The sequence below is a fragment of the Myxine glutinosa genome, chromosome 1, assembly GCF_964187855.1.
Source record: "Myxine glutinosa chromosome 1, kmMyxGlut1.1, whole genome shotgun sequence".
In the NCBI taxonomy this organism is placed as follows: domain Eukaryota; kingdom Metazoa; phylum Chordata; class Myxini; order Myxiniformes; family Myxinidae; genus Myxine; species Myxine glutinosa.
The window spans coordinates 429,537,291-429,564,518 of NC_136261.1; the positions used below are offsets into that span (position 1 = coordinate 429,537,291).

Here is a 27,228-nt window from a genome sequence, read left to right on the forward strand (position 1 = left end):
CAATGAAATACTATCATCACCATCGTCCAAGTTCAATGAAATACTATCATCACTATCGTCCGAGTTCAATGAAATAGTAAAATCTTCACTGCTGTATTGACTCATATTTAATTAGCAAGAAAAATATTCCCATCAATATCTATATACTTTCTTTCATTAACAGATTCAATCTCTACAATTTTTATATCAAAAGTTATCTTTAAATAATCTCTAACTATCATAGAACGAAATGACATTTCACCAGAAATATTAACATCATTCATTTTACTTAGATCTACACCCTTTGGATTATTAAAGAAAATACAAATGTCTCCTCTAGAATTATTAATGGTCTTATCATTCTTTTTCAAAGTATCGTGGTCAATCACTTTTTCAAGCTTTGAATAAATTGCCAGGAGTAGAGGAGAAACTTTTGTTAGATTTACTTTAATGGATGTCTTTCCAGGTATAGTTAGAGCTCTTCCTTTAAATGAAATAGAGGGGCTCATGTTATTTTCCATAACTGGTTTTACCCAAAAATTTCCATATTTATCTTTGTTCAATTTAACATCTTTGACATATTTTTCTATATCTTCCACCGAAGTAGAGATTGATTGAAATTTGTCTTTTGTGCTTTGAAACATTGTATTTATTAATGAATAAACTTGCGTTTAGTTTAAGTAAAAATTTACCACATAAATATGATAAGTTCTGAAGGATATTTAGAATTTCCAGACTCTCCATATGATAAATTAGAGAATTGTCCGGCTTGTGATAGAGTGGGGCTTAATGATGAGGATTCATATAAACAATGTTTATTCTGTGATTATATTCTAATTAATGATAATAAGAAATATAAAAAAACATATAACTCTTTTAAATTAGAACCAAAAATGAATTACTTTACAAGATTAATAAGAGAGATGAATGTTAAGCATTATGGTGATAATACACCATTTCTTACAAGGAAAGAGACTCTTTGTATTGAGGAAATGTATAAGGGTTTAATGATATTTATTATTCAAAATAATTTTAATGGAAATGTTAATACAAGATACTACATAAATAAAATAATGAATTATTTTGAAATTAAACCCGAACTCAGGATAAAATATAGAGTTTCTAAAATAGCTCAAAAAAAGTTGGATGACTTGATGATGATCATATAAATGAATGATTTTTTACCCGTTTGGGAAAATAAGATAAAATTTAATAACCATAAAAACATTCCAAATTCATTGAGATGTCTAATAGTTGGTTCAAGCGGATGTGGGAAAACCTGTTTACTTTTAAAGATGCTCCTTGGTCCTAATTTTTTAGATTATGATAATTTAATAATTTTTACAAAGTCAAGTTTTCAACCCGAGTATCAACTACTCTCACAGGGTTTTAATGCAGGTCTTAAAAAGGAAGACATTATCGGTTTATTTAAACTTCAAAACAAACTGAATGATTATAATATTGAAGATATAATACAATTATTTTGTGATACACAGAAATCAAAATCGAAACCCATAACTTGTATTCTCAGTGATAATACGGATGATATACCTTCACCTCAAGATTTAGATAAATCAAAAAAGAACCTCGTCATCTTTGATGATTGTGTTAATGAGAGAAACCAAACAGTAATGGATAGCTACTATACAAGAGGGAGACATTCTTCTTGTAATTGTATATATCTTAGTCAATCATATTTTCAACTCCCTCGACGCTCAATAAGAAACAATGCCAATACTTTTATTTTATTTAAGTTAAATTCAATAGATGTAAATAATTTTTGGAGAGATAATTGCTCTACGTTATGTAGTAAAAAAGAATTTGAAAATTATATGAAACACACGATTGGAAAATATAAATATATTGTTGTGAAACAAGATGAGATACTAAATGATATTTTTCAATAAATAAATACAGAAAATGAATACCGAAGAAAGAGAAAGAAAGTTTAAGGAACATCAACAATTAGTTTCAAAAGTTGTTAAACAACAGGAAGAGATAAAGAAGAAACGGAGACAGAAACTAACTGGTGAAGAAGCCTTTGAAAGAAAACAAGAGAAATTCTTTAAACCACTTTTGAAAACTCAACACTCACCTACAGTTCCCACGGTAGAATTTACTCCGAAAAAACTTCAAATGCTCAAAGATTTTAGTCAGATAACAAAACAAGAACTTGGTGAATTAGAATATGATGACGAGGGATTATTTCGGAAACTTGAGGAGGTAAATCAACCCCCTAATTATGTTGTGGAAGCTCTTCAAAACAATGAATATTCGGCGGGTTCAAAAACCAGAGCAGGTCTCATTCCAACAGAAGAACCAGCAGTGTTTCATCTTGTGGAAGAAAAGGTATTGATATTTAATGATGAATTGATGTTCTTGAGTTCTACTCAACCAAATGTTAAATTAACTCCAAGATTAATGTTTCTTCTAACAAACCCCGGATTCAGCGGTTCAAAATATTTTGAGGAACCACTTGATATGGAAAGAGAGGAAGATAGGGTATATATTGAGTTACTAAATGCACTTGATTATGGAGTTTCTGTTGCTGGTAAAAGTAAGAAGAATGAGAAGGAGAAACATATTATTGATGCTTTAAGTAAGCTTGGTTCGGGTGTTAGTTTTCTTCCAAATGACCCATCACAATTAGTTAATAGGCTATTATTGTTGTTAGGTAGTAAGAAGGCTGGAAACAACAATTGTTTTAATGAATCCTCAGCCATTTTAGATCAGTTGATGAACATGAAAATAATTAATAAATGTCAATACAAAGATATTTTATTAGATATTAAATAAGATGAGAAGCACAATTCTTAGTTTTAATTTCACAACGAGCGATTACACAGCTTCATTCCCTTACCCACTACAACTTGACCCCCTTACCTCATATGAGGCATCTTTGTTGTCAATGGAAACTTACAATACCCTTTTTAATATCACAGAGAAAAACAACAAGTTTAGTTATAATCCAGGAAGTGGATATAAAACTATAACCGTTTCACCTGGAGCTTACGAGATTTCTCAAAGATCTTCAGAAGTCTCTCGCCTTATGAAAGAAAAAGGTGATGAACCAAAAAATATTGTAATAGATATTCAAAAACACACTTCAAAATCAACTATTAAACTTAAAAATAATTATAAAGTTGATTTCACGATTGAAAATTCGTTTAGAGAGCTATTGGGTTTCTCTTCAAAAAAGATTGAAAATAACGGGACGTTTTACAGTGATAATGTTATCCAAATATCCTCCGGTATAAATTCAGTATTAATTCATTGTGATTTGATTGATGGTGCTTATAACGATGGAATAAGAACAAATACAATATTTTCATTCAGTGCATACTCAACCCCGATTGGTTATAAATTTAATATGGAACCAAAAAATCTTGTCTATTTACCTGTGTCAGGAAAAACCATATACAGAGTAAATTTTAGGATAACCGACCAAGATAATCGTATGATATCCTTTAATGATGAAATTATATCCATCAGAATTCACCTACGTGAAGTTTTTCAATAAATAAATAATGGTTATTGTGAGAAAACACGAGTTGGGAAAATATAAAATAATTACAGGGGAGGGCATGTTCCTTTCACCAGACTATACAAGGTATGTGGGTAGAGGATACTATAAACCTAAGAGACAACGAGGTGTAGGTCATCAATTTCGAAATAAAGGAGATGGGATAATTGATACTCTAATGGGTATTGGTTCAACCATCCTTAAACATAAAGACCTAATTGGTTCAACTGCTTCTGCCGTGGGCTCCGTTGCGGGTGCTATAAAGAGTATAAAAGATGCTCAAAAGGAGTCTCATAAATTACAAGCAATCAAAGAAATAAAAAAAGGTAAAACTCAACTATCTTCACAAGAACGACAAAAAATCATTAAAATACTTGGGTCAGGGTTTCAACAATTTTAATGCTATATAAATACAAGTATGGAAGCGATTGATAGTATCTATGATTTGGATGATACGATTATCATTTCAAACTCCACTAAAAAGGAAGACTATTTTAAGGTAAATGCTATAACAGGAACAGACTGGAATTCAAACGGAACAAAAAGTTTTGAAATAAATAATCAACAAACTTACTTGAATATAGCTGATAGTTTCTTGCTGTGTAAATTTAAATTCACTAAGGCTGCGAATAATACTAATGCTACACTCGTAAATGATTTCTTCTGGAAAATGTTTGACAGTGTCCGCCTGTATATTGGAACACAAGAGGTTGAAGCGGTTGATTATGTCTCTGCTACATCTGAAATGATGAAATTTACACTATATTCGTTTAGTGATAGAATGGGTAAGGGAGCTGTTGAGGGTTTTATTCCTGATATGTCAACGGGTACAAACGCAGACCCTGGTTATAGTCAAAGGAAGTCAATGTATAATGATGACGCAAAAGCTGAGAATAGTTTTACCGTAGCAGTACCTCTGAAAGGTATATTTGGATTTTGTGATTATGATAAAGTTTTGTATGGGCTTAAAATTAGATTTCAACTACAAAGGAATGATAATGTAAATAGATTGCTTTTTGGGGATGAAAATGCTTTTGGAGAAAATAATAAATTTGTTATTAATGATTTGTGTTGGTATATCAGTGAATATACTCCTAATCTTAAAACGGAAGAGATGTTAAATAGAAGACTTAACTCAAAGAAACCGCTAAATGTATCATACCTTAAAAGAAGATGTCAACACGTTAAACTGGAACACACTACCTACACTTGGAATTTAGGTGTTCTTCAAGGAAAGCCACGATACCTCTGGCTCATTTTTAAAAAACCAGATGGAGAGGACGGTACTAATAAGAATAATGCCCTGAGTGATAATGCAAAGGTGAAACAACTTCGGGTTTCTCTTGATGGCACATTTTATCCGCGAGATAGATTGGAAATTGATTGGGAAAAAAATGATTATGCGGAAGCCTACAAGTCCTACCAAAAGGTGTGTGAAAGTAATGGTAATAATGATCCTATTTTGGATATGGTTGCGTTTCAAAAACTTTATACAATCTACGCAATTGACCTGAGTTCTCAAAAGGAAACTATAAAGTCTAATCGAGTGGATACTTCTCTATACATTGAAAGAGGGGAGAGTGAAGAGGTTAATGCATATTGTTTGCTTTTGGAGGAAACAGAATTACAGATTAATACAGATAATGGTGTTATGATTAATATCACATAGGTTTTTTCTCATAAATAAATGGTTGGGGTATATGTTAATCAAATCAATCTTAATAAATTAACATCTTGTATTCAAAATCAAAAGCCTTGTATTATTAATGTTAATACAATTCAAAGAAAAGGAGCTGTAAGAATTGATGTTTTACTCACACACACACAAGTAAAAACACTAAATGATGTTGGATCACTTAAAATTAAAATGACGAAACCTATGTTAAAGAAATATTCAATAGACGAGTCAAGAGGAGGATTTCTCCCGTTTCTAATTCCTTTATTTGCTGGTTTAAGTGCGGCGGGAGCATTGACTGGTGGTATTTCAGCAGCGGTAAAAACTGCTAACGAAAGGAAGGCACAACTAAAAGCTCAAAAAGAATTGGAAAGACATAACAAGGAGTTGGAGAAACAAATTAGTGGAAGTGGTGTAATTGTAGATTTTGCTCAAAAACTTGAAAGTCTACCTGATAAAGCTAGATTGTTGGTTGGAGATATGCTTTCCTCTATCGCTCAAGCGGGTGTTAAACTAACTAAACGGGGTAATGGATTGTATCTTTCTCATAAATAAATGGATAAATGGTTTAAACAATTTGGAAAGAATACAACGTCAAATATAGAACTAGCTAAGTATTGTAAAACACTAAAAATTGATAATGTGGTTATTTGTATGAGAGATGAATTAACACATATAAATAAGAATACAAAGAATATTATTATGAATTTAGACACACAGAATGGTTCTCATTGGGTTTGTATTCATAATAGTCAGGATAAATATTATTTTGATAGTTATGGTATGCCACCACCTGTTGAAGTAATACAATTCTTACAGAATGGTGTTTATCAAACATTTCAAGTTCAAGAAATTAATTCTAAATGTTGTGGTCAATTATGTTTATATGTATTATTTCAACTCAACAATAATGAAAATTTTTATGATATCATTTTTAATCTAATATAAATGACTTATGTTGGAAAAGATGGTTCTATCTTTGGAAAATCCTCTCAGGATATTGATTTATCAAATTATTATACAAAGGCACAGGCTGAACGACAAAAATATAGTGTAAGTAAAAATATTAATATGAAGAATACTTATAAATTAATCAATTATCCAAACCCTACAGATGCGAATGACTTAATTAGATTAAGTGATTTATCACAATATATATTTTTAAAGAAAACAGCACGTTTTGTGAAAGAAGTAAAATTTACAACCACAACACCTGGTTACACTGACCATACACCTTTCCTCATTGAATTTAACTACCTGCTTACAATTGAATTTTATAAAGAAGGACATTTAGTTAATATGCGAATTAATAAATGGGGGTATGATATGCCTGATTTAGGGTATAATTGGTCTTTTTCAATAAACATAGAAGACCTACATGATTTAAATCAGTCTCGTAAAGAAGAATATTATCCACTTGGTGAAGATAAGGATTTATGTGGAAGTACAATTAGTAAACAACAAATACGTGATTTTAAGAAAATAAAAATATATGATAGTATAGCGATGGTTCGCATGACAAAGAAGGAAGGTAATGAGATAAGGATAGAAAGCCGAGGAATACAAACCGATTTGGTAGTGGGAAGATGGGGTGGTATTACCTGTCATAATATTAATCTCACATATATTTCTGATACATAAATGGCAGGAAGAAGACTACAAGAGAATTATAATTTTTGTATTCAAGGATACCTACAAGAAAAGGGTGCTCGGTATTACATACCTTATGATTTGGAGCATATACATGGGAATTTTGTCATAAAAAACTGGCCTTATACTGATATTGTTAAACCCACAAATAGAGACTTGTTTAAAATATTAAATAAAAATGAACTTCTCAAAGTTATGAAATATAAAACTCTTTTAGAAATCGTCAACAAATCTTATTGGTATCCTATTATGAGAAAAATAATTATAGATACAAGAATATCTCAAAATCCAGATGAGTATATGTATAATATTCTTTGGGGTTCAAACTCAAGGGTAGCAAGGGATGAGGAAGGAGTTGAAGAAGAGAAGGAGGAAAGAGAGGAAAAGGAGAAGGAGGAAAGGGAGAGGGAGGAGAAGGAGGAGAGGGAGAAAAAGGAGGAGAAGGAGGAGAGGGAGAAAAAGGAGAAGGAGGAAAGGGAGAAAAGGGAGAAGGAGGAAAGGGAGAAAAGGGAGAAAAAGGAGAAGGAGGAGAGGGAGAAAATGGAGGAGGAGGAGAGGGAGCAAAGAGAGAGGGAGGAAAAATATAAAAAGATGGAAATCAGTGAGATTCATAAAAGATTGAGTGTATTAAAGCAAATAAATCAATCTCAACGCACCGAAGAGGAAATTAAAGAATTAACAACTCTTATGAAGATAATGGTTTCAAAAATAAGAACGTCAATGTCTTCAATTTCAGGGAGGAGATTTAAACGAGAAAGTGGTGAAGAAGAAGAAGAAGAAGAAGGAAAAGATTATGTGATTGATGATGTTGGTGTCATTGACTTTAGTTAGTTTTTATTTGTAAATAAATGGAGGAGAGAGTGAAGGCATTCCTTAGGATTCTTTATGTTTTAAAAATAAAGATTGAAATGTATATGTTGAAAACCAAAAAGGTTTTGATACTCTGTCGGAATTTTTCTGATAAATAAATATGAGTTATTGTCTCAAATGTAAAAAGAAAACTAAATCTAAAAATATCTCTTATGTTAAAGCTAAAAATAATAGAGTTTATCAAAAAGGAATATGTCAAGTATGTGGCTCTAAAAAGTGCCAATTCATCTCTCCTAAAAGAGGAGGAGACATACAAAAGTTTCTGTCAGGAAGTAAATTTACAACAACTGGAATTCCAGGGGAATTACACCTTCCAGGGTATTCTTTCTGTGGTCCAGGAACAAACTTGGATAAAAGATTAGATGAGGCTGACAATCCTAAACCTTGGTCTAAACCTACAAATAGGGTTGACGAAGTGTGTATGAAGCATGATATTGCTTATGGGAAAACCACTACGTTGACTGAAAAACATAAAGCCGACAGCGAAATGTTGTATAATTTGTCTTTGATACAAAATCCAACGTTGAGAGAGAAAGTTGATAGGTTTATTGTGAGAAATTTGATAAATGCTAAATTGAAACTTGGTCTTGGTTATTCCTCAAAAAACTATTAGGCTCTAATGATGTCATCAAGACTGAGGAGCTTTTGGCTGAAGAATTACACAAACCTATAATCACAAAGTTTAAAAGAAGGAAGGTTTATTCTAAATACACCAACCACATATGGTCCGCTGATTTAATTGAATTGAATAATGACAGGGGATACAGGTATGCTTTAACCGTTATTGATTTGAGGAGTAGATTTGCCTGGGTTGTCCCTTTAAAAAATAAAAGGGGTGATACTTTAATGTTAGCCTTTAAGCTAATATTTGATCGGGATAAAAGGAAACCAAAGAAGTTATGGACTGATGAGGGAACAGAGTTCTATAACAAAATATTCATGAAATTTCTTAAGGGGAAGGGTATTAAATTATACAGCACCTTTAATGAAGGAAAGGCAGTTGTTATTGAGCGTTTTAATCGTACTTTGAAAGAGAAATTATATAAAAAATTCACAGAACTCGGTTCTCAAAAATGGGTGTATTTAATTCAGGATATTGTAGATGATTACAACAATACAGTTCATTCATCAACAAAATCAAAACCATCAGAAACATTTACAAAATTAGAATATGAAAAGGAGATTAATTTGAGAAAGCCCAAGTTCAAAGTTGGTGATATGGTAAGGATATACAAATGGAAAAGCCATTTTGAGAAAGGTTATACACAAAAATGGACTCGTGAATTATTTAAAATCATTGATGTAATGGATACAGTCCCTTGGACCTACAAATTATATGATTTAAATGGAGAGGAAATCTTGGGTTCATTTTACTCGCAAGAATTACAAAAAACAAAGCTAATAATTCATTAAACAACATTTCTATTCACCCCACCCAGATTAGCTAATTTAATTAGTGGTAATAAAAAAAAAATTTAAATAAATTAAAATCATAAGCCACACCCACACAGACCACGCCCACACAGACCCCGCCCACACAGACCCCGCCCACACAGACCCCGCCCACACAGACCACACCCATCATCCCCCACCCTCCGTGCACCCCCACCCTTGACCCTTCACCCCCCTCATCCCACCCCCACCTTCCCCACACACACAAGGGGAGGGGAGGGGTGGGATGAGGGGGGTGAAGGGTCTTTGGCAGGGGTGCACCTCCCCGTTCCCTCCTTTATTCTCTTTTTGTAATTAATAATTAAATAATTGTAAACAAAACAAATATATATAAATAATAGTGAAAACATTAAAAGCTTCATATTACTAAAACATTTTCCTTGAGGTATTATACATTCAACTTCTTCCCAGCACAAGTCATCAATTTGTTCCCAGCACAAGTCAAAGACAGCAGATGTGTTGAGTTTTTGAATCTCTTCCTGAAGACAAGAGGACAAGAGGGGAGAGAAAATATTACACACACACACATACACACACACACACATACACACATACACACACACACACACACATACACACATACACATACACACACACACACACACACACACACACACACACACAAGGATATGAGGATATTGGGATACATACCTCTAAAAAATCGAGCTTTGTGTTCAAGTGGTCGAGTTGAAAATTTAGGGTACCACATGTTGACGGGAAATAACCACTCTTTGGAAAATCAAAAGCATCCCACTCAAAGCCGTGGTTGTGGTTGTGGTCATCTGTTGATGGTGTTATATTCTTTCAAAAAAGAAAGAAAAAACGTTAATAATTTCTCCTAAAAGATACATTGTATTGACAATGAATAAATAAATGACAGCTCCCGTTTAATGGTACCAATCAGAGAAATGAATAATTAATTACCTGAGACAAACTCCGATGGTGATCATCTTCTAAGAACGGTGAAACATCAAATTCATTCAATCTGTGAGGCAGGTCGCTCCAACCCGTGTTCAATTCGTTGTAAACCTCTTGTGGAACAACTTGAAACTCTGCCAAGACCAGGTCATTTTGAAAACCTGAATTGCTGTAATAAAAAAATATATCATGAGTTATATAAATTTAAATTAATCACATACAAAGCTCTCACCAACAGTTCAATTCTGAATGTTCAAACAGTTCAAACTTACCCTTGTGAGTATTCTTCATCACTGGAATAAGACATGTTGATGCTCATGTTCTTCGGTTCGTAATGATAAAAACAGCACGGCAACCCGACCTTTATAATGACCAAAATGTATTTTCGGGAACAGAACTCAGCTTTAACATTTCGAGGAAACAGGAAATAAGACAATGAAAACTTTCTGGGAAGTTATCCAAGTCAGTGAAACAACGTCATTTCTCAAAAGCGAATAATTAATTTTAAAAAGGTTTGAGTATGGTGATGGAAGTTGGAGGAGAATTAAATTATTTCCCACGCATAAACAAATATTTGTAGGGTCGATGTTTGAGTGGGTTATATTCACCAGATGATATTAAGAGTAAAAGGTTAAAAGGTCCATAAGGTCAGAAGGATCACAGGTGTTTAAGTGGTCTAATGAATAAGGATAACATGTCAAAAGGTTAGAAGGTTCGTAAAGAACAGGGTGAGAGAAATAGAGGTCTTTAGGGGCAATGAGGGAGGGAAAGAATTAATATGGAAGTGAATGGGTCAATGTTTGAGTGGGTCAAAGATTAATCTGCCAGATGATATGTAGAAGAAGGATGATAGGTCTATAAGAGAAAACAAATATTTGTAGTGTTTGAGTGGTCTAATGAACAACATTAAGGATAGGTACTACAGACAAAAGGTTCATAAAGATGAGGGTGGGAGAAATAGAGGTGTTTATGATTTTTGAAAAAGACAAGGGGGTAAATGACATTAGATAGGGATTTCCCATGTTAAACGGAGGTGTCCCAGAAGCAACATTATTACACTACTCATGATTGTCATCGGGCCCGCAAGGCCAACCCACGCTCTAGCGGGGAAATGGCCTTAAAACGATCATTCATTCATTCTACATCTTGTCTCCCATATACCCCTCTCATGCCAAATTTGTCCCCAAATCCCACTCAGGTTCTCCCAGGAAGGGATGGAACAAAACAATGTTTTACCCACATTATGATGCATCCTACTTTCCAAACAGCTTACAGAGCCTTACGGTGTGAAGTTCGTCCTCCTTGGTGAATGGTTGTGGATGGTGCGAAGGGATCTCACTTCCTAACTACACTAATAACATTACACATCTAAACTCCCCGGGGTCGTACCCTTCCAATCGGCCTTCTTTAAACTTTGTGGTTTTATGAACAAGAATTCCCATTGCCCACACTGTGGTGCCCTCCTGAATTTGGGTCTCACCCAACAAAATTTCTCCCTGTGCCCTCGCATAATTTTGGGGCTGGGTCATGTGGCTCTACCAGCAGGTCTACCTACCTGCGCACCTCCATCACTGAAGCCGCCTCCCGAGCTTTCTGGCTCCTGACAACTACCCTAACTGGGGAAGGCCCTCCCTGGCGCTTACCCCCCCGATGCCCACCTTGGCATTGGGCAACCCGGGTCCTTCCCTTGGATCTTCGGGCCCCACTCACTCGCTAACCTAACTGGCTCCCAGAGCCTACCTGTGGCCTTACCTGGCCAACAAGCTACCAGTGACAGATGTGCCTCAATAACCATACTCACCAATTAAGCCACACGCCCAGCCATTCCACCGTCTCCTGCACCTCACAAAACACTACTTTCGACCATCAGCACCACAGGTGTCAATATGCATGCAATTTACCTGAACCCTCAACCTAGCTTTAAACTACCCCCCACCCCGGGCTTCCGTGAATGGGTTCCACTCCCCCCCATTCAATCCTTTGCACCATGCATTCCACACCAAATATCCCACACCATACATTCTCCACCTTTTATTCTCACACCTTTTATTCTCACAACACAATTCAATTCACACTACAACACAACTCCGTTTATTCTCACTCACAGCATCATCTACCTAACTTCTGTAATTTCCCCGAAAACTCGTGCTTCCCTCGTCGTCCCTTTACATGATGCACACCCTTTATTAACAACCACCTAAACTCTCTACGTCCCCTCTACAGTTCAGGTGTCACTACTTAGTTCTCAGTCCCTATGGTCTTATAAATCCCTATCATTTTCCGAGCCCTCCCTCGGCTAGCTTCGGTGCCCCATGGAGGCAACCATTGCTGGCCCCTCCATGGGCCTAACACTGCCAGGCCCCTAAACGAATGCTCATGGGCCCCCCCGTGGGAGGAATGGTTACACTAACATTCCCCCACGTGGGATACACTACTCTCTCGGTCCTCTACATTATGAGCCCCCATCCATAGAGGTACTTGGTCGCGGCTCGGCCTCGTAGGGTCGAGCGATCCATGCGGGTGGTTGGTCGCCTGTATGGGTTGTCCATCTGGCATTGCCGATCCGAGGGGGGAGGGATCGATGGGCCCAGGTGCCGGGCTCCATCCCTGCGTGGGGCCCATCGGTCCCACGCACGACGACCCAGCCGGCCACGGTCAGAGCACCTTACCCAGTAAGGTGTGTGGCTCCGATACTTCGAATCTCCCCCCGAACCCCGCCGACCGCCCTTGCCATGATACGGTGCCAACAATACCGTGCGGGGGCCAGAGGCACGAATCGTGCATGCCGGTCCTTGCGAGACCGACGCAGCACCGATTCCCTCCAGTCTCCGTGGCACACAACTCACCGGGGGCTCGCGTACGCTACTCGTCCCGCTGAGCTCTACCCCGGTCAGTGTCGATGCCTGGGCCACGTCATCACACCTCGCAACCCACTCCACACTCGCACACCCAGGCACACACGCGCCACCCACACATTCCGTCATCGCACATTCCAGTGCACACTCTTTTCCACACATTACGGTGTGCACTCTCGCTCCACACACTCCGGAGTGCACCCTCGCTCCACGCACTATATCTCCACACACTCCGGCATGCACTCTCGCTCCATGCACTCTATCTCCACACACGCCGGTACGCACTCTCTCTCACACTTCGGGGTGCACTCTGTCTCACACTCCGGTGTGCACACTCTCTCACACTCTGGTGTGCACTCTCTCACATTCCGGTGTGCACTCTCTCTCACACTCTGTACCACTACCACTCACACACCTCGCAATGGGCCCTTCTTGAATGCCCGGGTCTCGCCCGATCCCCAAGCTCGCCGAGCACCCGTTCGCACCAAACACATTTCTGCCATCGCAACTCACCTCGGGGCTCTCCTTCTCCCACTTCTCCACCAGCACCTGCAAACTTTCCATTTGGTCAGCAAGCACGGCATCGCGGTGCGAACACGAACTCTGTACATGCTCCATAACCTCCTCCCTTAAATCACTCCCGGTCTCTCCTCCCATCTCTTCAACCCCAATTATTTCTTACTTTTCCAGGGTTACCTCCTCTATTTCCCGGTGTGCCCCGACTATTTCCTGCTGCACCCCCAAAAATTCATCTTCCAATTCGACCATCATCGGCGCCCCCAAAATTTCCTCCTCCAACTCAACCTTCGTCGGTTTCTCTTCCTCCCGCGTCGCTACTCTCATAGCCCCAGTCAGTTTGGACGTGCTCTGCTTTAACCCCCTCTCCACGCGCTCCTCGTACTGCTTCACCCCGTCGCGTACCACTGCCACCTCTTCGCTCGGCCTACACCCGATCTCCTCCCCCATGGTGTCCATCTGATTAGCCATCTGACCCCTTTTACTGATTTGATCAATTATCCTCTTCATTCCCACCTCAAAGGACGCTTGCCATTCAGTGAAGAATAACTTAATGTTAAACTCAGCCTGCACAGCGGGCTTGGCTTCCGCCACCATGTGTGAGGTTCCGCCATTTTCTCCTCCTTCTGCCGCACCCTCATCAACTTCCCCTTATAATAATTGTTCCTGCTGGTCCTGGGTCATTAATTCTTTCATATTTCCTACTCCCACCGGCACTTGGTCATCTTGGCCAGCCATTGCACGAACTCCAAAAAATTTGGTTTTAACTAAATTTCGTACGCGCTCGTAATTTTGTAAGTTTGAGTATGTGAAGCGCACTCCAGGTCCAAATATCCCACACCCAGACACCAATTTGTTGCGGATTTCGAGCTCGTCGACATACTGAGGAGGGGTTGAGCCCTGCTCCCCCTCAAGCTTCGAGTCCACGAGGCCGCCCCCACGCTATACTCGTGGAGGACGAATTGCTGGGCAATTCCAGCTGCCAAGCCCGCAGCAAATGCGTGGAAGGGTTACCGGTCACAACCCGAGGACCGTCGACACATGCAGCTGTGAGAACGGGGGCTAAACCTCACACAAGTCACGCTGGTCTGGTATGCCCGAGCGGTTTGTGCATCGCGTAACTGGTGCCGTTAATCACTATGAACCCGATCAAGCGGTTTTAACTCATGCAATGCTAGGCCAATGGTGAAGGGATGAAGAGGGCCAAGTTGGAAACAAACCACAGGATTTATTCACAAATGTACAATGGTGATAGAAAAGGGGACACAGTGGAAAACCTTAACAGCCTTAATTATGTGTCCCAGACAAGGGCCCTCAGACTCGTTCGGGGAAGGGGTGGAAGAGAGGGACACGCACAAAGCATGGCCGCTTGGTGCAGTTCGCCTGGACGGCTCATTGGGCGGTTCCTCCCGAGGATGTTAGCGGCAGGGACGTCGATCTTAGTCATGCACATAACGGGAATCCATGGAGCATGTCCCAAAGTCAGCAAGGCAAAGCGCATGTGCAGGGAGTCCAGGCAGAGGTCGTCAGGGCAGAGAGCGCGTTCAGAATCTCGGGACAGAGAGAGACCAGAGGGCGAATCCAGAGCCAGAGATTGTCAGAGTCCAGGGCCAGAGAGATCGTCCTGCCAGAGAGTCCAGGGCCAGAGAGAGAGCCAGCCTGCCAGAGAGTCCAGAGAGTGTCAGTGTCCATGGCCAGAGATAGAGTTTGGGGGTCCGGGCCGGGTTTTATATCCCCCGGAGCCCCACAAGAATGTACCACGGGCCTCCACTGGCCGCCGGGGTCACATGTCGTGACAGCCCCTCATTTGTCACTCCCCTTAGCTCTCATTGGCCGCCGTTATTGGCCACTCCCTTTGGCTCCCATTGGCCGCCGTTTTTGGCAACTCCATTTAGCCCCAATTGGATGTTCGCTGCTTACCAGTCATGCCCTCCAGCTCCTCTCTCGGCCCTCCTAGACTTGTTCTAGGCCCATCACATGGCATTCCAGGCTTCAATGAGGCCTACCCTTTCTCTACCTGCCTCAATGCATACTAACACTGGGAAGGAGACGATACTTCACATTTGATAAGAAATAAATGACTAAGCGAGGCTACATGTGGTGGTGCAAATAACTATAGGGGGGTTGCCTTTATTTAGAAAAAAACGCAACAATATATATATATATATATATATATATATATTTAATATCGGTTTTCAAGCTAATATGGCTGCTGCACCACATGACATATGACCTGAAAAATGTCGACTCTGTATATGTATCGGTCGGGCCTCACGGTTGTGAAGTTTCGTGTTGATCGCATAAGGTTCGTTTTTCTATCCAAGATGGCTGCCAAACCACATGACCTAAAATGTCATCATTTTCAAAGTATATGCACCAGTGGTGTTGGATGATTGTAAAATTTCGCATTGATAGGGTAAGTAGTTTCAGAGATATAATTATTTAATATTTTCCTTCAATCCAATATGGCTGCCAAACCATGTGACGTTTGATGTCGCAAATTTAATATTTCAATACAAATCGGTCACAAATCATGTGCATGTAATTTCAGATTTTTAGGAAAAGGAATTCGATTCATGGTCGAAGCGGCGTGCAGGTAATCACAACGCAGAATGAGCACATTCCCTCAGGAGAGATAAAATACCTACTTTGGTACAATCTCTGAACAGGTATTTTTAGCCGCGTCGCAGACGCTGCTCATAGAGTGCCCTCTACTGTTGTTGTTGTTCTTCTTCTTGTTGTTCTTGTTAGCCGCGTCGCAGACGCTGCTCATAGAGTGCCCTCTGCTGTTGTTGTTGTTGTTCTTCTTGTTGTTCTTGCAGAGAAGACAAAACCTCGAAGCTCCACCCATTCTGGGAACCATAGCTCCACCCATTTTGGGAGAGGCTTCATATAAACAAATATCCACCATTTTATTAACTCGCATAGCTTTGAGGCCTGTTTTGTAGGCCCGTGGTGTCTTCCTCTCTCACACAGTTTTCTTTCAAATCAAATTCGATATATCATTTCATTTTTCACAGTCGCCAACATAGTTTTAGACTCGGTTGAAAAAAAACGGGAAAAAAATCCGATGAAAGTTGCCCTTTTCGAACGAAATGAATTCTCAAAGGCCTGTAACTTCAAGTCCATTGAGATGTATTTTGTTTAAACCGCGGCATGCTCAGTCATACACCGCCCGAAATAACAGACGGGAAAATGCCGAGATATATTAAAAATTCGTCCATTTGATGACAATCGTCACGATGAAATATTTAATTTATACGTCGTCACAATAATGTGGAGAGAGAGCATAGCTTCGTTCACGTGTCGCCACATACGGGAAATTGCCGATATATATATATATTTTGTTTAAATCGCGGCATGCTCAGTCATACACCGCCCGAAATAACAGACGGGAAAATGCCGAGATATATTAAAAATTCGTCCATTTGATCATGATGACAATCGTCACGATGAAATATTTAATTTATACGTCGTCACAATAATGTGGAGAGAGAGCATAGCTTCGTTCACGTGTCGCCACATACGGGAAATTGCCAAGATATATTTTTTTACAATCACGGCATAGGCACAGCTGCATCTAGGCATTGTGCAACATCGACGCGGCTTTTGTTTTCATTAAAACTTTTTGTACTTGTTGGTTATTGAAAACATGGAGTTCTTGTACTCAAGGTAATTTCACTTGAAGGTAAAATAATCTCTCCAGGACAATTAAACATTCATAATAGTCGATGCAGGTATTCGGTTTTGATTACCTGTTAAGCAATTAATCGCAATTAGTTTTTGGAGAACACAAATTATTCCCACACAGTGAAACACCTGGACGGCAGTTTATACCTGGGTCTGGATTCGAACCCGGACATGTTCAAATCGTCGGTAAATGTTACATATTTATGTGAATGTATGTGGATTACCATTCAGGTCTTTGCTTATCCGTGTGTAGTATATTAAGGGTTGTTGTGATTGGAGGGTCAGGAGCCCTTCTGAACCAGTGGCCGGAAACGGAAGTGACCGGAAACGGAAGAGGAAAAGACACGAGGTAAAAGAAGGAGGTTTCTTCTTCCTCGCCCGCTCCGACAACAGGTGGAATCGACCTTGCGCTGCGTGGAAAACGCGGCGTTCCAAAGCATGTCTGGCGAGAGGAATTACCGGGACATGTACCTGCCCGGTGGAGACGTCAAGTTGACGTGGGGCCGTGCATCGACCCCGGGTCTGGCCTCGTTCGCGGCACCGTCCAAACAGACGCGTGTGGGTCGCACGTTGGGGCCTAACGCGCCTTGCAAGCGGCGTGGGGTTTGGCTTGCTCTACCGTATCCGCTTCGCGGGGCCACGAGGGGCTGCAGCCACGGTGCCTGGTACGATACCTGCCCGGTGGAAACCCGTCCACCCGGGGTTCGTTCAACCGCCCGAGTGTGGCGACGGCGACCATCATCTTGGTCAGTAGGGGCCCAGAGACATTGTGTGGGACCGAGACCAAAAGGGTGTCGTGAGTACTCACCGGGACACACATGTATAAGATGGCCATCTTAATCATAGGGAATTAATTGTGAATTGGGAATTGGTGAGGGTTGTGTATTGTTGATTGCTCGGGGAAAATCTCCGTGGTTGTGTCTTTGAAATTGTATGGTATCATTACCATAGGAAATATATCCTTGAACATCAGTTGTCTCCTGGGTGAAATTCCTATGGGTTGCGTGGCGAACGCGCCTATATAATACAGCTTGCTGGCGGAGTTCCTCTCACGGTCCGGGGGTCACCGAGACCAGGTATTCACCGAGGGGACCACGTAACAGAATTGGGGGCTCGTCCAAATTACGATTTGCGGTTTCGCAATTGGGTCTACGTCCGGGATTTAAAATTGTATAAAATAATAAAATAATAATTTTTTATTAATTAAAATTTATTAATTAATTATTAATTGGTAAAAAAAAATTTGAGAAATTGGGGTAAAGTCTTGGGTGAAGGTTAACAGGTGTTAACGATAGGCACCATGGCGTTTGTGGCACAGAACTTTGGGGTAACCCCGAGTGAGGCACAGTTCCGAGCGTTGCTAAAGTCGGACCTCTTGAAATTGGCCAAACATTTTAACTTGGAGGTCCGAACTAATTTGAGGAAGGCAGAGTTGCAGGCCACGGTGATACAATCTATGGTGGGATTAGGAACATGGGACGAGTTAGCCTGGGAGTGGCTACCCGAAGAACCAGAAGACGTTGAGCTCCGGAAACTGGAGTTGCAATTACGGAGCCAGGAACGGATCAAAGAAGAAGAAAGGAAAGCAGAAAAGGAAAGAGCAGAAGAAGAAAGGAAAGCAGAAAAGGAAAGAGCAGAAGAAGAAAGGAAAGCAGAAAAGGAAAGAGCAGAAGAGGAAAGGAAAGCAGAAGAGAGGAGAGAAGAGAAACAAGCAGAGGAAAGGAGAGTGGAACGAGAACTCCAGGAAAGGTTAGAAGGGAGAAAAGCGGAGGAGAGGAGGGACCTCGAAGCAGAGGAGAGAAAAGCGGAAAGGGAATTAAAGGAACGTGACATGGAGCTTCAGCAAGAAATCAAATTCAAGGAGCTGGAGTTAATGAGAGAACGGGGAGAGGCACCACCCTTGCTGACGGGGTCGACACCTTACCAGAAAACCTGGGATGTGGGCAGACATGTGAGGCTGGTTCCACCGTTCAGTAAAAAAGAAGTCGCGAAATTTTTTCCACACTTTGAGAAAGTGGCTCGACAATTAAACTGGCCGGAGGAGACCTGGACCATACTCGTGCAAAGTGTGCTGGTGGGGAAAGCTCAGGAAATTTATTCGGCGCTACCAATGGACCAATGTGCAGATTATGAGGTACTGAAGAAGCACATCCTCAAGGCCTATGAGTTGGTTCCGGAAGCTTACAGGCAAAAATTCAGGAATGCCAGGAAGAGGGAGAGTGAGACCCATGTGGAGTTTGCCAGGGTGAAAGAAAACATGTTTGATCGGTGGTGTGAGTCAAAAGGAGTCGGGAAAGACTTCGAAACATTGCGGGACTTGATCCTGGTGGAGGAATTCCAGCAGTGTGTCCACGAGGACATCAAAGTGTACCTGCAGGAAAAGAAAGTACCAAAGCTGTGGGACGCAGCCACCATGGCAGATGATTATGCCTTAACCCACCGAATAGGGGTCCACGAACCTAACTCCTCGCCTAGATCTCCGCAGGGGAGGTGGGGAACAGCAGGTGCGGAGAACGACCATACATGGCGGCGGCCTCGAGATGATTATGGGGACAACTATGATACCCCACCTGTTCGAAATCAGAGGGATGCGGGCCCAAGACAAACTTATAGTTCGGGGGGCCCGAGGCAGACCACGAGTTTTTCCTCCGGGCCTACTTGCGCTTTTTGCAAGAAACCTGGACACTTGATTTCCAATTGTTACCGCATGAAAAGCGAAGACCCAGAGCGGAGTCCGACTACTACGACTCCAAACGCAATGGCCATTGTGAGAAATCGCCATCAAAAGGGTTACCAACCATTTATTTCAGAGGGGTTTGTGTCACGGGATGGAGCCTCGACTAACCGGAAACCGGTTAGGATATTGAGGGACACAGGGGCACATCAATCTTTAATGCTTGAAGGCATTTTGCCATGGTCCGAGGAGACGGCAACGGGGGATAGTGTTCGTTTACAGGGGATCGGGGGCGGTGTTAGTGCTCCCCTTCATGTCATCCATTTGGAGTCCGATTTGGTGTCAGGACCGGTCACCGTCGGTTTACAAGCCACGCTTCCTGTAGAGGGTGTATCTGTGGTTATCGGGAATGATTTGGCCGGGGGTCAAGTTTATGGTAACCTGAGGGTTGGTAAAGAGCCCAGCAGGGAAAATAACGCCACACCAGCTCGGGATGGCGACAAAAGTGCCAAGTTATTTGTAGGGGGACTGAACTTCAAAACAGAGGAAGAAGTTCTGACCTCTGTCTTCAACAGATATGGGCCGCTGGTGGAAGTGCGGTTGGTAAGAGACTGGGAAACGCAACAGTCAAGAGGGTTCGGCTTTGTCACGTTTGCCAGCACAAAAGACGCCAGAGAGGCAGAGAAGAATTGGAATGGCAAGGATTTGGAGGGTCGGACCATAACAGTAGGGAAGGCATTTCGTAGGCGTCGAGAGGTCTACAGGAGAGAACAACTGGGCGGTAGTTTTGGTGGTGGCCGCAATCAATATTATTATGTAGGCTCCCGGAGTTACGGCCGCTCCCGAAGGAAGGATTGGCAAAGTAGTGGCCGAGAAGGAGACCGCTATTCATGGGACTACAGGGACAAGTGGTCCCACCCTAATTATTAGGGAAGTTCTGAGAAGTTGAAGCACTGAATGCGGCGGAGCCGCCGAGCCAAGATTCCTACACGGATTAACCGTGAACGACGTTCCTAAAGGCGTCCATGTCGTGAACTTTCATGCATGGACTAACCGTGAACTCCACGTTCCTCAAGGCGCCCATGTAGAGAACTTTCCTGCACGGACTAACCGTGAACTCCACGTTCCTAAAGGCATCCATGTAGTGAATACTCGGCTTGGCCTCCCAGAAAAAGTGCTATCGAGTGGCTTAACTTTGGATCTTTGATCAACCCCTTAACCTTCATTCACAAGAAACTGGCGGTCAAAGTCAGAGGGTCATGAGATGGAGTTTGATTTGGCAGGGACAATGTCGTTGCTGGTGCTTAGTCCAGAGTGAGTAATCTGGAGGGGTTGTCGTGAAATTTTGGTTGCTTTATTTTTTTAAGTGATAACTGTGCCCGGGGGCAACTGATAATGTGGGGGGGGTTGAGTTATCTGGTTTGTTTCTCCAAATTGGCCGGCAAAGAAAGTTTTCGCTGGGTTCAAACTTTCTTTCTTGAAGGGGGGGAGTGTTACATATTTATGTGAATGTATGTGGATTACCATTCAGGTCTTTGCTTATCCGTGTGTAGTATATTAAGGGTTGTTGTGATTGGAGGGTCAGGAGCCCTTCTGAACCAGTGGCCGGAAACGGAAGTGACCGGAAACGGAAGAGGAAAAGACACGAGGTAAAAGAAGGAGGTTTCTTCTTCCTCGCCCGCTCCGACAACAGGTGGAATCGACCTTGCGCTGTGTGGAAAACGCGGCGTTCCTAAGCCTGTCTGGCGAGAGGAATTACCGGGACGTGTACCTGCCCGGTGGAGACGTCAAGTTGACGTGGGGCCGTGCATCGACCCCGGGTCTGGCCTCGTTCGTGGCACCGTCCAAACAGACGCGTGCGGGTCGCACGTTGGGGCCTAACGCGCCTTGCAAGCGGCGTGGGGTTTGGCTTGCTCTACCGTATCCGCTTCGCGTGGCCACGAGGGGCTGCAGCCACAGTGCCTGGTACGATACCTGCCCGGTGGAAACCCGTCCACCCGGGGTTCGTTCAACCGCCCGAGTGCGGCGACGGCGACCATCATCTTGGTCAGTAGGAGCCCAGAGACGTTGTGCGGGACCGAGACCAAAAGGGTGTCGTGAGTACTCACCGGCACACACATGTATAAGATGGCCATCTTAATCATAGGGAATTAATTGTGAATTGGGAATTGGTGAGGGTTGTGTATTGTTGATTGCTCGGGGAAAATCTCCGTGGTTGTGTCTTTGAAATTGTATGGTATCATTACCATTGGAAATATATCCTTGAACATCAGTTGTCTCCTGGGTGAAATTCCTATGGGTTGCGTGGCGAACGCGCCTATATAATACAGCTTGCTGGCGGAGTTCCTCTCACGGTCCGGGGGTCACCGAGACCAGGTATTCACCGAGGGGACCACGTAACAGTAAAGAAGGATCATTTTAGCCATGAAGGTAAATATCCAGGTGAAGTACATGACATTCCCATTGCTCTCCCTCACACCAATCCCCTTTTCTTACCTGTACAGGTGCTTCCAGGTGTTCAAATCGAACGGTTGTTCTTTATAAATGAGCGAATAGTGTGTCAAGGTCCAGGTAAATTGTAATGAGCTGAAGATTCCACCGACAACCCCCAAGACATTCCTCCTGGGAGACAAGATCACGTGTACCGATTGTTATCGAGTCGTGAAACAAACTGTTGAAACACCCGTCTGTGACGTCACAGCACATTATGACGACACAAACCACCGACAACCCTCAAGACATTCCTCCTGGGAGACAAGATCACGTTTACCGATTGTCATCGAGTTCGTTCGATCGAACATGATGGAGTTGTACAAGGACAGGGATTACAATTCAGGTTACAATTCAGCCATTGTCCAGTGTCCACGTTTAAACCAGGTAGCCTATCCTACAATGGACTTTGAACGTGATTCACTTCGCTCGAGGAATCGACTTCAGAAATGATGGGACAAGGGTTATAAACAAGGATAACTGGTGTGGATCGGGGTTTCAATCACACCTTAAAACTCTATGTCGTGAAGACGTTTTATGACGTTGGTCTGTGTACGAAGACGCAATACGTCGGTGGAACTATTCTGGTGTCACGTGTTCCCGATAATCGAACAAATGATCGTCGTACCTTTACCTTATTTGCAGGAGTGCCTCGTGGGTTTCAGCAGGAATGTGTAATTTGTTCAGGATGCCGAACTTGACTACTCTTCGTGAAGGACACCGTGGGATCTTTAACGTTCACCAACTAATGCTAGCACACAGGATGTCCGGCTTTACGTCCATCCGAGGGACGAAGATGAATACATTGATGAATCACCTGCTTGCGAAACACCTGGACGGCAGTTTATACCTGGGTAAACGCTGCTGTTGCCCTGCTGAGCGTGTCCCTGATGTACATTTTAGGCCCGGGCTTGTACACAACCCTGAGGCTGTAGTTCTGGAGTGTGAGCAGCATGTTCTGGGGCTCAGGTGCGCATCGGAGGGCCGTGCTGAAAATGGCAATGAGCGGCTTGTGATCAGTCTCTGCCGTGATCACTTCCTGGACGTACAGGTGGTGGTGGGACATTGACAGGTAAACACTATGATCAGACATTCGTTTTCGATCTGTGTATACTTTTGCTCCATCAGTGTTGGTGCCCCTGATGCAAATTCACCTGGTTGTCCCTCTTGCACGAGACAGCACTCAAGTCTATTTTGTCTTGAGTCACTTTGTATTGTGACTGGCTTTGAGATGTGATATCTATCTATAATTCCAGTAATCTCTGTCTGTACGTTTGTTTGTCTGTGACCGCTGTTTCTCGACAACCACGGGTCCGATATACTTTTAACTTGCCAGGTATATTGCTGGGGACCCGAGGATGTGCCTTTTCAAGGTTTCATATTAATCGGACAATTACTTACCGAGCTATGTCCAAAAAACGATTCAACCAATCAGAGAGCAGCGAACGATCGCGTGTGCCGAACGTGGCGGGCACACTCTGCCTCGGATGGCACATTTGAGAGCGTATTCATTTATTTCACGTTTGCAAACTATGTTGGCGTTAAACTATGTTTTACAACTAATAAAAACGAATTTGCGATTCATTCGCTTTCCTGCGCGTTTGTGCACGCGATGGCGATTTCTTTACCAAACTCCGGAAGCCGTTCGCTTTGGACCAAACCATTGCATGTAAATAGAGGGGGGGGATTGTCACCACTCGCAAGCCGTTCGCTTTGGACCAAACCATTTCATGTAAATAGAGGGGGGGGGGATATAATTTTAGATATAGATATAGTACGGGCATGCCCTAGTTACCTTAATGCAGGTACAGTGGTGACCAAGAGCTTTATTTCCTGCAAGGCAGCATCGTGTTTTGGTACTTCACGTCTGTTGGGTGTGACATTTCCAGGTTGGCTCTCATCTTTTCAGGATCAGCTTTCAGGCCATTTGAAGACAGCATGTATCCATGGAAACGGACCTTTGTCACTTTGAACTTCATCTTCTCCAGACCATGTCTTAGTTTAACTTTAACCTGTCTGCAGCGATCCATCAACCCCAGTAACTTTGCATCATGGGCGCTGTATGCCTCATCATCTGTGTCTCCACAACCAACAATGAGGATGTCATCCACAACAAGCTCTACTCCACCAAGTCCACCAATAGCTCATGCTGCTTACGTTGGTACACCTTGGGTTGGTACACCTCTGGTGCTAGGGAGACTCCACAAGGTAGTTTGAGCCACCATTTTCTGCCCCAGGGGGTCCCGAATGTTGTCATGTAGCTGCTCTCCTCGTCTCGCTTGCATTGCTAAAAGGTGTCGCGCGCATCTACAGGTGTGAATACCCGTGCCTTTGGTAGTTTGTGCAAGACATCTTCGAGTGTTGGCATGATGTAGTGAGATCTTTGCTGTGCTTGGTTCAAAAACTTTGGATCTTTGCAAATTCTCAGCTTCTAAGGCTTTTTCACGATGAACATGCGACTTATCCAGTCTATGGGTTCGGACACAGGAGCAATGTGATCATCTGCCTCATCTCTGTCCAGCTGTATCTTCACGGCGGACTTCATGGCTCCAGGTACATTGCGTGGTGCACACTGTACTGGATGGATACTGGCATCCAGTTCAAAATGTACTTCTTCTGGAACTGACTGTATTGTCCCATTCAAAACATCGTTGTACCTGCTTATCAGCCGTTGTTTGGTCAAAGGCCTAGTCAGATGGTGCTCCATTTTGTTCAGTTCAGCAAGGACGGTGAAGTGCATCAGTCCCAAGCGCTCACATGTGGAGTGTGACAATAGGGATTTCTGATTGGCCTCCACAATTTCAAATTCAACCTTGTGTGCTCGTACACGTATTACATACTTTGTTTTGAAAAGTCCCAGTGACGTCATCAGCTCGTCCGAATACAACTTCAGTTTCGTGTCACTTGGTAAGATTCGGGCATCAGGTGCTGGAGTTATCTTGTCTTTGCGGCTCATTACGTCACATGTTGCCCCCGAATCGATCTGCAATTACTGTAACTTGTTATGCAGTTGTCACGTGACAAACCATTTCCCCCTCTCTACGTCACAGCACCTGATGCACTCGCTTGTGTAAATGAAATTACCGCTGTTATCGTCTTCCTCATCAGGTTAAGTGTTTTACACCCTGTGTACCTGCCCTGCTGTGGGCTTTCTCATGCTCTTGAAGCATTAACCATGGTAATGTGATTAGCTCTACCACATGATCTGCATGTTTCACCAAAGGTTGGACAATGTTCTCTTCCTCACCTGTGTGCATTACCACTGTATTTACACGTGTCGCGGTTGTCCGTCCACGTGCTGTATGGTTGTCTCACTGTGACATTAACACTGTCGATCAACGACCTTTCCTCCTCCATTGTTCCCATCCACCTGTCCATGAGCTCCTCCACCCGACACGTCTCAATGACCGCGTTTACAGGTGAATCAAGTCACTTCAGAAGGTGACGCCGTGAACTCTCATTAGCAACGACGAGACCGATTTTGTCTCTCTTCAGCTCTTCCTTCAATAATCCATCTTCACTGTTAAAAGTTCAAGGAGGCAGAGATTAACATCTGAGTTTATTCAAACTACACGGTGACCAAACACGCAAGCCTTCGGCTGCAGGGCATCATCGAGCACCTGACTCCACCGACCCAGCAACGGAAACAGGTTTACATAATACGTCATGTGTAATAACGAAGGGTTTTGCAGTATCCAACATCTCCCCTTCCCTTCAAACCGACGACATATGGAGGAGGTTTCCAAGAGGTGACAGTCCCCCAAATCAATCAGCATGAGTACATACTACCATCCCTGCCCATAACCATACGTGTGGTAACAAGAACACAAAGCAATATGGAGCAACAGTTCATGCAAAACAATTTACAAATCGAGTCGTGCAGGTGCCCGGCGATCGTGTGGGCTGCGACGGAGTGGTAAGTCAAATCTCACTCGCTTCGGTGGGTCGGAAGCTGGTCTGTCCTTGCTTCCAACAGCAGATGGCTTTTGACCCTCACGATCCATAGCGGAGCATTGAGGGACATACTGACGAAGGAAACACCGGTTCCTCCAATAAACTCTGCCCGACGCACTGATCTCTGCAACCACTGGATAGCGCATCGCCCACTGAACGTAACACACACAACTGACGCTGCCGCACACACAGGTCGGCCATCTTAACCACTCGCATCGTATGCGGACGTGTCAGGAGTCAGGGAGTGAACAACACGTAATTTGTATGCAATTCCCAACTAAGCTCGCTACTTTCCTTCAGATCTGGACTTTATATCAAATCCCTTATACTATAGTGTCAAATTGTATTCTCGTAATAGAGGCCTACATCAACATCAACTTGTTTAATCATCAAAAAAATGTCCCCCTCTATACCAAGTCCCAATCCTTTGCTTCCTTCTTCAAAACAAAACAATGCTATTAATGTTGCAGCATTTTGCAGACGAGATCAGTAATGGCATCCACTAACAGTTGTTATTGAATGGTAATTTGTTTTCTTTGCTGAATAAAGGTAATTTTAAAAAGGTAATTACTTTCTCGTGATTTATTTCCATTCTTATTTCTTGTCAAAAGTAAACTATTTTCAGTAGTAAATGGGGGGGGGGGGGGGCATGAAGGAATCTTAAAAATCATTTAAGCAATACATGTCCTGTTATGGCAATAAAAGGCAATATGTAAGGCAAAAAGTGCAGTTATGGCAATGAAAGGCAATTTGTAATTGATCGTCCTTTGGCAACGTTGGTATTTAAAGGAGTACAATCGTACTGGTACAACGAGCTATCAACTGAGGCTATTCTCATGACAGCGACTTGCCACAGGGGGAGTGAAGTTGCATTTAATATGCCTACATTTGCTGTGGGTCTTTGACTTGCAAGCTTTTGGTTTGCATTGACAAAGTCAATAGATGTAGTGATTTAGATAAAATATCGAAAAGGTTATCCTGT

At 42.3% G+C, this 27,228-nt stretch overlaps 1 protein-coding gene and 1 long non-coding RNA gene across 3 annotated transcripts in view; one reads left to right on the top strand and one right to left on the bottom strand.

Moving 5' to 3' along the window:
- The window catches only part of LOC144888247 (E3 ubiquitin/ISG15 ligase TRIM25-like), a 950,979-nt gene that overhangs the window by 721,497 nt on the left and 202,254 nt on the right, over positions 1–27,228 (top strand). The gene's annotated exons all lie outside the window — the stretch shown is intronic.
- On the bottom strand, positions 9,585–11,116 carry LOC137439381 (uncharacterized). 2 transcript variants are annotated; one of them, XR_013621954.1, is made up of 4 exons: positions 10,340–11,116; positions 10,074–10,236; positions 9,801–9,950; positions 9,585–9,628 (listed from the first exon to the last, which is right to left on the bottom strand). It is a non-coding gene; the product is annotated as an uncharacterized LOC137439381 (long non-coding RNA). The 2 variants fall into 2 exon arrangements; XR_010981542.2 differs by having other exon boundaries at positions 10,074–11,106.